The 11,751-nt window shown below is 54.6% G+C and overlaps 1 long non-coding RNA gene across 1 annotated transcript; it reads right to left on the bottom strand.

The window, feature by feature from the left end:
• Positions 1–1,263: 1,263 nt before the first annotated feature.
• Positions 1,264–7,033, bottom strand: LOC140406817 (uncharacterized). The gene is made up of 4 exons (XR_011939317.1): positions 6,989–7,033; positions 4,223–4,304; positions 2,381–2,494; positions 1,264–1,408 (listed from the first exon to the last, which is right to left on the bottom strand). It is a non-coding gene; the product is annotated as an uncharacterized lncRNA (long non-coding RNA).
• Between the last annotated feature and the right edge of the window lie 4,718 nt (positions 7,034–11,751).

Here is an 11,751-nt window from a genome sequence, read left to right as displayed (position 1 = left end):
ATCGTCGGGCCGTCCTCTCTGAAGGAGGACCTCCCTCCTTCCGCGGCCCCGCAAGATTCGTCCCCCATCTTCTTGCGGGGCGGATTTAGAGAGGACGGCAACCGCGCATGTGCGGATGACGCCCGTTATGCGGCGCCGGCCAACCCGCGCATGCGCGGATGACGTCCGTTATGCGGCGCCGCTTTTACGCGGGCGACAAGGCCTGGCGCGTGTAGATGACGCGGCCCCGATCCTGGCCCATTGTCAGGGCCTGAATCGGTCGGGACCGGGGCCGTTCTGCGCCATCGTGAACCTCGACGGCGTTCACGCCGGCGCGGCCACTTCGGCGTGGGAGTGGAGTATTCAATGTATTTGGTGCAGTGAGGGTTAAAAGTCTGGGATAGTATGTTTGACTGCTGCAGTCACGTTTTAGAAGAAATCCTGGTTTGCAAGACAGCTAGGCCTTTTGTGAGTCAGGGGTGCAATTAAAGCGTCGTAAAAGCTTCGGGTGGTTTATTTTTGTTCAGATTAAGAGGGTTGGCTGCGGAATTGTGTTCAGCTGGTAAGATGATGGAGTTAATGATAGGAGCTAACCCGGCATTTTACAGAAGAGCAGGCAGTGATCTTGGGAGAGGGAAGTCAAACTGAGAAGACAGTTCCTGAAGACTTTATCAGTGTGGGCCTCAAACCGAGGCTTCCACCTTTCCTCTCGGCTGCCCGTGAACAGGTTCGCACCCGGCCGGTATTGCCAGGAAAGGAAGGGGATGTTCTCCTCAGCGCCCCAATCAATATTTATCCCTCAACAGCCGTCCATGTTCTCTGTGGGATTCTGCTGCCAGTAAACTGGCCACCTCGTTCCCCCACAGCGCACCAGTTTGGAAAGCGGTCCATTGGCCCCGGGAGCGCTCTGGGAGTCATCCCAAGGGCGTTAAAGGTGGCATAGGAGCATAGACAGGTCTTTTCTTTTTTTTTAATTTAGAGTACCCAATTAATTTGTTTCCAATTAAGGGACAATTTAGCGTGGCCAATCCACCTACCCTGCACATCTTTGGGTTGTGGGGGGCGAAACCCACGCAAACACGGGGAGAATGTGCAAACTCCACACGGACAGTGACCCAGAGCCGGGATCGAACCTGGGACCTCGGCGCCGTGAGGCATCAGTGCTAACCCACTGTGCCACCGTGCTGCCCCCACTCCCTCAATATTATGCCTAGGTCTTTTCTTAAGTAGATCCGGAGTCCATTTTGCTGCGTGTTTTACCACGGCGCGTGCACACATACCTGGGTGACCACTGAGGATTTGATTGGTCGGATTTTGCTCCATGCTCCAATTGGTTCTCCGGACTTGTCCCCCGACGTAGCCTTCTCAGGGAGAGGAGGGAAAGCCTCCAGGTAAGTGGGGATATAAGCTTCATCCTCGGATACTCCACCTGCAAACACATAGGCCACAACGTAAGTGAGCATCACAAGAGCTGAACCGTTGGGACAGTGGCCGCTTGATGAGGCCCACGTCCGTCACTGCCTTGGGCACCCTTGGTTGTGCCAAGGTTTCTCTGACCAGGGAGTGGGGGCTGGCATCGTTCCCTCATCGTCAGTGGCACCGTCTCTTCCCCTCCCTTCCAGCCGCGAGGTGGGCCCTCTTGGGCCGTTCAGGGTCTCTTAACCGTGTCCCGGCATTCGCCCCTCCTCTTCTGAAGGTGTTAAGGGGGGAAATTACCAGAAGCCCCTCTCTTATCAGGCTAATGTCCCACTCTAATTGTGCGAGCCCCCTAGGCAGCGCTATTCGACTGCAGAGGCATCGCAGTCAGACCCGGGTCTGCCCTCACCCGATACGCACAATAGCATGCACGCTCCGCCATGGAAACGAGATGATCCCAGTGACCGCCCTCCCCCCCCCTCCAAGAACCCCCAGAAGTCCAAGGGCGACCCACAGGGGTCAGTTGAGGTCGGCTATCTCGCCGCAGACTGGAATGTGGAATGAGGGGGGCCTCCTGCTGGGCACTGGGGTCAGCAGCGGCCCGTGGAGTCAAGTCTCAATTCAAGAGGGCTGCGGAGCACCAAGTCCAGGCCGACTGTCCAAGCGCAGGGCGGAGGGAGCGCTGCACTGTCAGGGGTGCTGTCACACGGGCGTGATGCCAAATTGCGCCTCTCCCAGCCCCACACCCCCTCCTCCGCCTTTGCCCTCCTGGGTAAACATTTTTCCCAATGCCCTGGGGTCAATATTTATCCCTCAAAATGGCGGCAATGCAGTCATTATCACGGTGCTGGTTATGGGAGGTGCACAAAATGGCCGCCACGTTTACTACATGGTCACTTCAGCCCAGGCATCGACCTTCGACCCCTGTCTTGCTAAACACCGCAGCCACCTGCCCGGCAGCACCCACCTGCCCGGCAGCACCCACCTCTCGTCTCCTGGTCTCCTAGGCCGCTGCGATGCTCAGCGAAGCTCTCCGGCGTCAGCACAGCAACCGAGCTCATGGTCCCAAATCCCAGATCTGACAGATTCCGATATTCCACTGCGGAGACAACAAAAAGGATTTGGGGTGAGGGGGCGGGAGAGTTGTTTGCTCTCCACCACGTGCGCCTCCCCCTCCCCCCACCCTCCTCCTCCCCCCACCCTTCTCCGCCCCCCTCCCCCCACCCCCCTCCTCCCCCCCACCCTTCTCCACCTCCCACCCTATCAGCAGACCCTCCCATTCCTTTCTCGCTCATGTGTCTAACCAGAGGCCCGTTAAATACATCGACCCTACCCGCCTCAATGACCCGCTGTGGGGGGGGCGAGTTCCCTGTTGGCACAGCGGTTAGCACTGCTGCTTCACAACATCGATTCCCGGCTTGGGTCACTGCCTGTGCGGGAGTCTGCACATTTTCCCCGTGTCTGCGTGGGTTTCCTCCGGCTGCTCCGGTGTCCTCCCGCAGTCCAAAGAGGGGCAGGTTAGGTGGGGTTACGGGGGGGGGGGGGGGGGTGGGCAGAGGCGGAGTGTCCTGTCGGAGGGTTGCTGCCGACTCGATGGGCCGAATGGCCCTCCTTTTCACTGTGGGAAGGCAATGGCTCTATTCTCATCACTGTCTGGGTAAGGAGGGGTTTATACTGAATTTCGTACAATCCAATAAATCGATATCCGTCACGGTTACGTTTATGGTACCTAACCTTGGTGGGAACATCGTTATGTCTGCTCAAAGTGGGACGGGCACGGCGGTGCAGTGGGTTAGCCCCGCTGCCTCACGGTGCCGAGGTCCCAGGTTCGATCCCGGCTCTGGGTCACTGTCCGTGTGGGGTTTGCACATTCTCCCCGTGTCTGCGTGGGTCTCACCCCCACAACCCAAAGATGTGCAGGGTCGGCGGATTGTAAATTGCCCCTTAATTGGAAAAAAAACATTTTTTTAAATTAATATTTACTCAAAGCACTCCTAGAAGAACATGGGTAGAGAATATAAAATAAAGAGTTTGAACCTTAAGTGGGGGGAGTGCAGGGACTGGGGGGTCCTGCTGTTTACGAGCATTGAGCGTTATAGGTAGCGGGGCAGATGGGGAAAGCAGTTAAGAACGCAGGTAAGTAATCTGGGCTTTATTAATCGGGGCCATTGGTTACAAGAGCGCGAGGCCATGCTGAAAATACACAGACTAGTTAGACTACAGGGCTAAATCGCTGGCTTTGAAAGCAGACCAAGGCAGGCCAGCAGCACGGTTCGATTCCTGTAACAGCCTCCCCGAACAGGCGGCGGAATGTGGCGACTAGGGGCTTTTCACAGTAACTTCATTTGAAGCCCACTCGTGGCAATAAGCGATTTTCATTTCATTTCGTTAAGACTAGTTAGCCTCATTCCGGAGACCTGAGCATGGCTTCTTGCCCGACGCCGTCGCGTGCGGTGCTGAGGGAGGGCTGCGCCGGCGGGCGGTGCCGTCTTTCGAGGTGAGCTGTGGGCCCGCCTGCCCTCCCTCGCCGTCGGGTGCTGAAGATCCCGTGGTACGATTTGAGGAGGAGCCGGCGAGGTCTCCCGGTCAATGCCCGATCCCTCCGCCGACACGGGGAGCGGAACAGATTATCGCATCACCGTTAGTTGGGAGCCCGCTGCGCCCTTCCTGCTCCGCAAGGGCGACCGCCCTGCAGAATGACTTTGCTCGCCCAGCGATGTCCTGAGGTTGTGAAGGGCACTGCCTAAACCTAAGCCGCCCCCTTCTTTCCCAGTGCCACCTCCGCTTCGGTGGGCCCAGAAGGGCCACCACATCAGCCGGGACTCACCTGCAAAATGGTCTAAAGCCAGAAAAGTCCGTCCTGAATGAGGCTACCGGTGTCGCTTCAGTGTGACTTTATGTCTTTGGTCCTGAAGGGAAAGGAAAAAGCAGACGGTTTTTTTTTTTAGTATCAAAATTCTCCCCTCGCACTGCGCACCGCTGAGTGCTGACTACATCTGTTCCTGGGACCTGGGCTGTCCCGGGCCCGGGCCCTGCATTTATCGCCCGTCCCTAATTGTCCCTCGAGAAGGCGGTGGGGGAGCCGCCTTCCCGAGCCGCTGCAGTCCCGTGTGGTGTAGGTTCACCCACAGTGCTGTTAGGGAGGGAGTTCCAGGATTTTGACCCAGCGACAGTGGCCGATATAATTCCCAGTCGGGATGGTGAGTGGCTCGGAGGGGAATCTCCAGGCGGTGGGGTTCCCTGGTATCTGCTGCCCCCTCGTCCTTCTGAGTGGCCGTAGTGATCGTCTGTCGGAGGGGCCTTGGCGAGTCACCTCTGTCTTAAAAGATTTACCCCTTGTCCTCAAACTATGACCCCCTAGTTCTGGACTCCCCCACCATCGGGAGCGTTCTTTCTGAATCTACCCTGTCCGATCCTGTTAGAATTTTATAAGTTCCATGAGATCCCCTCTCACTCTTCCAAACTCCAATGAATATCATAGAAATTACATTCGGCCCATCGAGTCTGCACCAGCCCTTGGAAAGAGCACCCCACTTAAGTTTAAGCCCACGCCTCCACCCTATCCCCGTAACCCCACCTAATCTTTGGACACTGAGGGGCAATTTATCACGGCCGATCCACCCTAACCTGCACGTCTTTGGACTGTGGGAGGAAACCGGAGCACCCGGAGGAAACCCACGCACACACACGGGGAGGATGTGCAGACTCCGCACAGACAGTGAAATGAAAATGAAATGAAAATCGCTTATTGTCACAAGTAGGCTTCAAACGAAGTGACTGTGAAGAGCCCCTAGTCGCCACATTCCGGCGCCTGTTCGGGGGAGGCTGGTACGGGAATCGAACCGTGCTGCTGGCCTGCCTTGGTCTGCTTTCAAATCCAACGATTTAGCCCAGTGCTAAACCTGCCTCTAGTCACCCAATTGAACCCGGGACCCTGGAGCAATAATCCTGACCGGCTTAGTCTCTCCTCATCTGACAGTCCCGCCATCCCTGGAATCAGTCTGGGAAACCCTCGCTGCACTCCCTCGAGAGCAAGGACATCCTTCCTCGGATACGGGCACGAAAACTGCCCACAATACTCCAGGTGTGGCCTCACCTTTCACTTCAGTAAAACATCTCGATTCCTATACTGAAATCCTCTCGCTATGAAGACCAACGTACCATTTGCCTTCTTTACTGCTGTACCTGCGCGCCTACTTTCAGCGACTGGTGCACGAGGACACCACGGTCTTGCTGAGTAGCTACCTCTCTCAATCTACACCCATTCAGATAATAATCTGCCTTCCTATTTTTGCTACCGAAGCGGATACATCATGTGCAAACACCACACACGGACAGTGACCCGGGGCCGGGATCGAACCCGGGTCCTCGGCGCCTTGAGGCAGCAGTGCTAACCACTGCGCCGCCGTTCAAATCAACTAACCCCTTTCAGAAACCTACTTGTATCCCTTCACGGAGTAACCTTGCACAAGCTACCCGGAGGAGGAGTGACATTCCCGGTGCTCGATCTTCACCTCAGATCTTACAGACGTCCCAAGGATAGGCTGAGGGGGGTGGGGGGGGGGGGTCAGTGGGCTGGTCAAGCTTCGAAGCAGGGTACCGATCGCGGGTTTTTCTGCTGGGAATCAGTCGTCTGTTACGGTGCACTTTGCCGGAAAACCAACCTAGCTGGCCCACAACGTGCCCCCCTCCACCCCACAGCCCCATAGGCGAACGCAAGCCTCTCGCGCTCACGAAGGCAGCGGCAGTGCGATTAGATCGCGGACCGTCTGCGTCTGAACTCTCCCCGCCAGCCTCATAGATCATAGAATTTACAGTGCAGAAGGAGGCCATTCGGCCCATCGAGTCTGCACCGGCTCTTGGAAAGAGCACCCTACCCAACCGCACACTTCCACCCTATCCCCATAACCCAGTCACCCCACCCAACACTAAGGGCAATTTTGGACACTAAGGGCAATTTTGGACACTAAGGGCAATTTAGCACGGCCAATCCACCCTACCCTGCACATCTTTGGACAGTGGGAGGAAACCAGAGCACCCGGAGGAAACCCACGCACACACGGGGGAGAACGTGCCGACTCCGCACAGACAGTGACCCAGCGGGGAATCGAACCTGCGACCCTGGCGCTGTGAAGCAACTGTGCTAACCACTGTGCTACCGTGTTGCCCTAACCACTGCCCTCAATCTGTCTCACGACATCCGGTCTCCCGGGTGGAGCCGATGAGTGCCCAGCTCTGCCCGTCCGTCCTCCCTCCCTCCCTCGCCAACCCCGCCCGCCTCACTCCAATCTGGATCACGGCCCCTCTGCCGCAAATGTCTGGGCAACTGGATTAGCAGCGGAGAGGGCAGAGATGGACCCTCATCGGCTCCCCCCCCCACCCCGCGGCCATGGTGTGCTCACACAGCGGACGCAAGAATGAGCCACTCGACCGAGGCGGCAGGTGACCATGGAAACTCAGCTCGCCCCGAGATTCAGCGGCATTCGTGGTATGGGGGTGCATTGGGGGAGGGGGGGGGGGGGTGCGTTGGGGGGGGGGTGGAGGAGACACCGTGACATGGATGCCAAAGAGAGCCACGCGGATGGGTACTGACCATGAATAGTCTGGGTCACCCAAGGTTTTCATCAGACAAATCTCACCCCAAAGCTCACTCTTGTTGGCCGCTTGTGAGGTCACGGGTGACAAGCGGGAGTATTATTGCATTGTTCTGTGTCTCTGTGACCTCGTCAAACTGCGCATCAGAGACACTGGAGAGGGAGGAGGGAGTGGAGCGAGGGAGTGGAGCCAGGCACGGAGGCAACAGGCCTCCCCTGCACATCTTTGGGTTGTGGGGGCGAAACCCACGCAGACACGGGGAGAATGTGCAAACTCCACACGGACAGTGGCCCGGGGCCGGGATCGAACCCGGGACCTCGGCGATGTGAGGCAGCAGTGCTAACCACTGCGCCACCGTGCTGCCCCCTCAACATCAAGGATAAGAACAGGTCCTTAAATCATGAGGCATTGGAGGGCAGCACGGTGGCTCAGTGGTTAGCACTGCTGCGTCACGGCGCCGAGGTCCCGGGTTCAATCCTGGCTCTGGGTCACTGTCCGTGTGGAGTTTGCACATTCTCCCCGTGTCTGCGTGGGTTTCACCCCCACAACCCAAAGATGTGCAGGGTAAGTGGAATGGCCACGCTAAATTGCCCCTTATTTTTAAAAAATCATAAAGCATTAGGAGCAGGAGACGACATTAAATTTATTTAGCCAATCGCATTTTTTATTTAAAAGCATTGATCTGACTGAACTTACCTGCAAGCACACATGCGGAGACACACGTGTGCCGACACCCATGCACACTCAGGAACACGCAGGCACGCGTGCTGTTGCCAGGAAACATGCGCAGACGCAGACAGGCTCGAAAAGATGCACGTGAGCCTGAGGAGACAGACGTGACAAAACAGACACATCCGCAGACACAAGGTGCAGGCACACACACACACGTGCGCACACACACAGATACAGGTGGCCACATACATCTGCTAATAATATCACATGGGTATATGCTCTCACACGCACATACTCACACGGACACACACTCGTAGACAGACACACACTCATCAACACACTCGCAGACAGACACACGCTTGCAGACAGACACAAGCTCGCACACGCACTCGCAGACACACACTCGCTGAAACACACTCATAGACACACACTCGCAGACAGACACACACTCGCAGATAGACACACACTCGCAGATAGACACTCACTCGCAGATAGACACTCACTCGCAGATAGACACACACTCGCAGATAGACACACACTCGCAGATAGACACTCACTCGCAGATAGACACTCACTCGCAGATAGACACTCACTCGCAGATAGACACACACTCGCAGATAGACACTCACTCGCTGAGACACACACTCGCAGATAGACACACACTCACAGATAGACACTCACTCGCAGATAGACACTCACTCACAGATAGACACACACTCGCAGATAGACACACACTCGCAGATAGACACACACTCGCAGATAGACACACACTCGCAGATAGACACTCACTCGCAGATAGACACACACTCACAGATAGACACACACTCACAGATAGACACTCACTCACAGATAGACACTCACTCGCTGAGACACACACTCGCAGATAGACACACACTCACAGATAGACACTCACTCACAGAAAGACACTCACTCGCAGATAGACACTCACTCACAGATAGACACTCACTCGCTGAGACACACACTCACAGATAGACACACACTCGCAGATAGACACTCACTCATTGATAGACACTCACTCGCAGATAGACACTCGCTCGCAGATAGACACTCACTCGCAGATAGACACTCACTCGCAGATAGACACACACTCACAGATAGACACTCACTCGCAGATAGACACTCACTCGCAGATAGACACACACTCGCAGATAGACACTCACTCGCAGATAGACACTCACTCGCTGAGACACACACTCACAGATAGACACTCACTCGCAGATAGACACTCACTCGCAGATAGACACACACTCGCAAATAGACACTCACTCGCAGATAGACACACACCATAGACACTCACTCACAGATAGACACTCACTCGCTGAGACACACTCGCGGATAGACACTCACTCGCAGATAGACACACACTCGCAGATAGACACACACTCGCAGGTAGACACACACTCGCAGATAGACACTCACTCGCAGATAGACACTCACTCGCAGATAGACACTCACTCGCAGATAGACACTCACTCGCAGATAGACACACACTCGCAGATAGACACACACTCACAGATAGACACTCACTCGCAGATAGACACTCACTCGCAGATAGACACACACTCACAGATACACACACTCGCAGATAGACACTCACTCGCTGAGACACACTCGCGGATAGACACTCACTCGCAGATAGACACACACTCGCAGATAGACACACACTCGCAGGTAGACACACACTCGCAGATAGACACTCACTCGCAGATAGACACTCACTCGCAGATAGACACTCACTCGCAGATAGACACTCACTCGCAGATAGACACACACTCGCAGATAGACACACACTCACAGATAGACACTCACTCGCAGATAGACACTCACTCGCAGATAGACACTCACTCGCAGATAGACACACACTCACAGATAGACACTCACTCGCAGATAGACACTCACTCGCAGATAGACACACACTCACAGATAGACACTCACTCGCAGATAGACACTCACTCGCAGATAGACACACACTCGCAGATAGATACACACACTCACAGATAGACACTCACTCGCAGATAGACACTCACTCGCAGATAGACACACACTCGCAGATAGACACACACTCGCAGATAGACACACACTCGCAGACACACTCGCAGATAGACACTCACTCGCAGATAGACACACACTCGCAGATAGATACACACTCACAGATAGACACTCACTCGCAGATAGACACTCACTCGCAGATAGACACACACTCGCAGATAGACACACACTCGCAGATAGATACACACACTCGCAGATAGACACACACTCATAGATAGACACTCACTCGCAGACAGACACACACTCGCAGATAGACACTCACTCGCAGATAGACACACACTCGCAGATAGATACACACACTCACAGATAGACACTCACTCGCAGATAGACACTCACTCGCAGATAGACACACACTCGCAGATAGACACACACTCGCAGATAGATACACACACTCGCAGATAGACACACACTCACAGATAGACACTCACTCGCAGACAGACACACACTCGCAGATAGACACTCACTCGCAGATAGACACACACTCGCAGATCGATACACACACTCGCAGATAGATACACACACTCGCAGATAGACACTACTCGCAGATAGACACTCACTCGCAGATAGACACTCACTCGCAGATAGACACACACTCGCAGATAGACACACACTCGCAGATAGACACACACTCGCAGATGGACACACACTCGCAGATAGACACTCACTCGCAGATAGACACACACTCGCAGATAGATACACACACTCACAGATAGACACTCACTCGCAGATAGACACTCACTCGCAGATAGACACACACTCGCAGATAGACACACACTCGCAGATAGATACACACACTCGCAGATAGACACTCACTCGCAGACAGACACACACTCGCAGATAGACACTCACTCGCAGATAGACACTCACTCGCAGATAGACACTCACTCGCAGACAGACACACACTCGCAGATAGACACACACTCGCAGGTAGACACTCACTCGCAGATAGACACACACTCGCTGAGACACACACTCATACACACTCGCAGACACACACTCGCAGACACACACTCGCAGACACATGCTCGCAGAGACACACACTCGCAGACAGACACACGTTCGCAGACAGACACTCACTCGCAGATAGACACACACTCACAGAAAGACACTCACTCGCTGAGACACACACTCACAGATAGACACACACTCGCAGATAGACACTCACTCACAGATAGACACTCACTCGCAGATAGACACTCGCTCGCAGATAGACACTCACTCGCAGATAGACACTCACTCGCAGATAGACACTCACTCGCAGATAAACACTCACTCGCAGATAGACACACACTCGCAGATAGACACACACTCGCAGATAGACACTCACTCGCAGATAGACACTCACTCGCAGATAGACACACACTCACAGATAGACACACACTCACAGATAGACACACACTCGCAGATAGACACACACTCACAGATAGACACTCACTCGCAGATAGACACACACTCGCAGATAGACACTCACTCGCAGATAGACACTCACTCGCTGAGACACACACTCACAGATAGACACTCACTCGCAGATAGACACTCACTCGCAGATAGACACACACTCGCAGATAGACACACACTCGCAGATAGACACTCACTCGCAGATAGACACTCACTCGCAGATAGACACACACCATAGACACTCACTCGCAGATAGACACTCACTCGCTGAGACACACTCGCAGATAGACACTCACTCACAGATAGACACACACTCGCAGATAGACACACACTCGCAGATAGACACTCACTCGCAGATAGACACTCACTCGCAGATAGACACACACTCGCAGATAGACACACACTCGCAGATAGACACTCACTCGCAGATAGACACACACTCGCAGATAGACACACACTCGCAGATAGACACTCACTCGCAGATAGACACACACTCGCAGAGACACACACTCACAGATAGACACTCACTCGCAGACAGACACACACAGACAGACACACACTCGCAGACAGACACACACTCGCAGATAGACACTCACAGACAGCCACACACTCGCAGATAGA

Source organism: Scyliorhinus torazame, unplaced genomic scaffold (assembly GCF_047496885.1).
Source record: "Scyliorhinus torazame isolate Kashiwa2021f unplaced genomic scaffold, sScyTor2.1 scaffold_893, whole genome shotgun sequence".
Taxonomy (NCBI): domain Eukaryota; kingdom Metazoa; phylum Chordata; class Chondrichthyes; order Carcharhiniformes; family Scyliorhinidae; genus Scyliorhinus; species Scyliorhinus torazame.
Note: the sequence above shows the minus strand (reverse complement) of the source record. Positions and strands in the feature narration are given on the sequence as shown.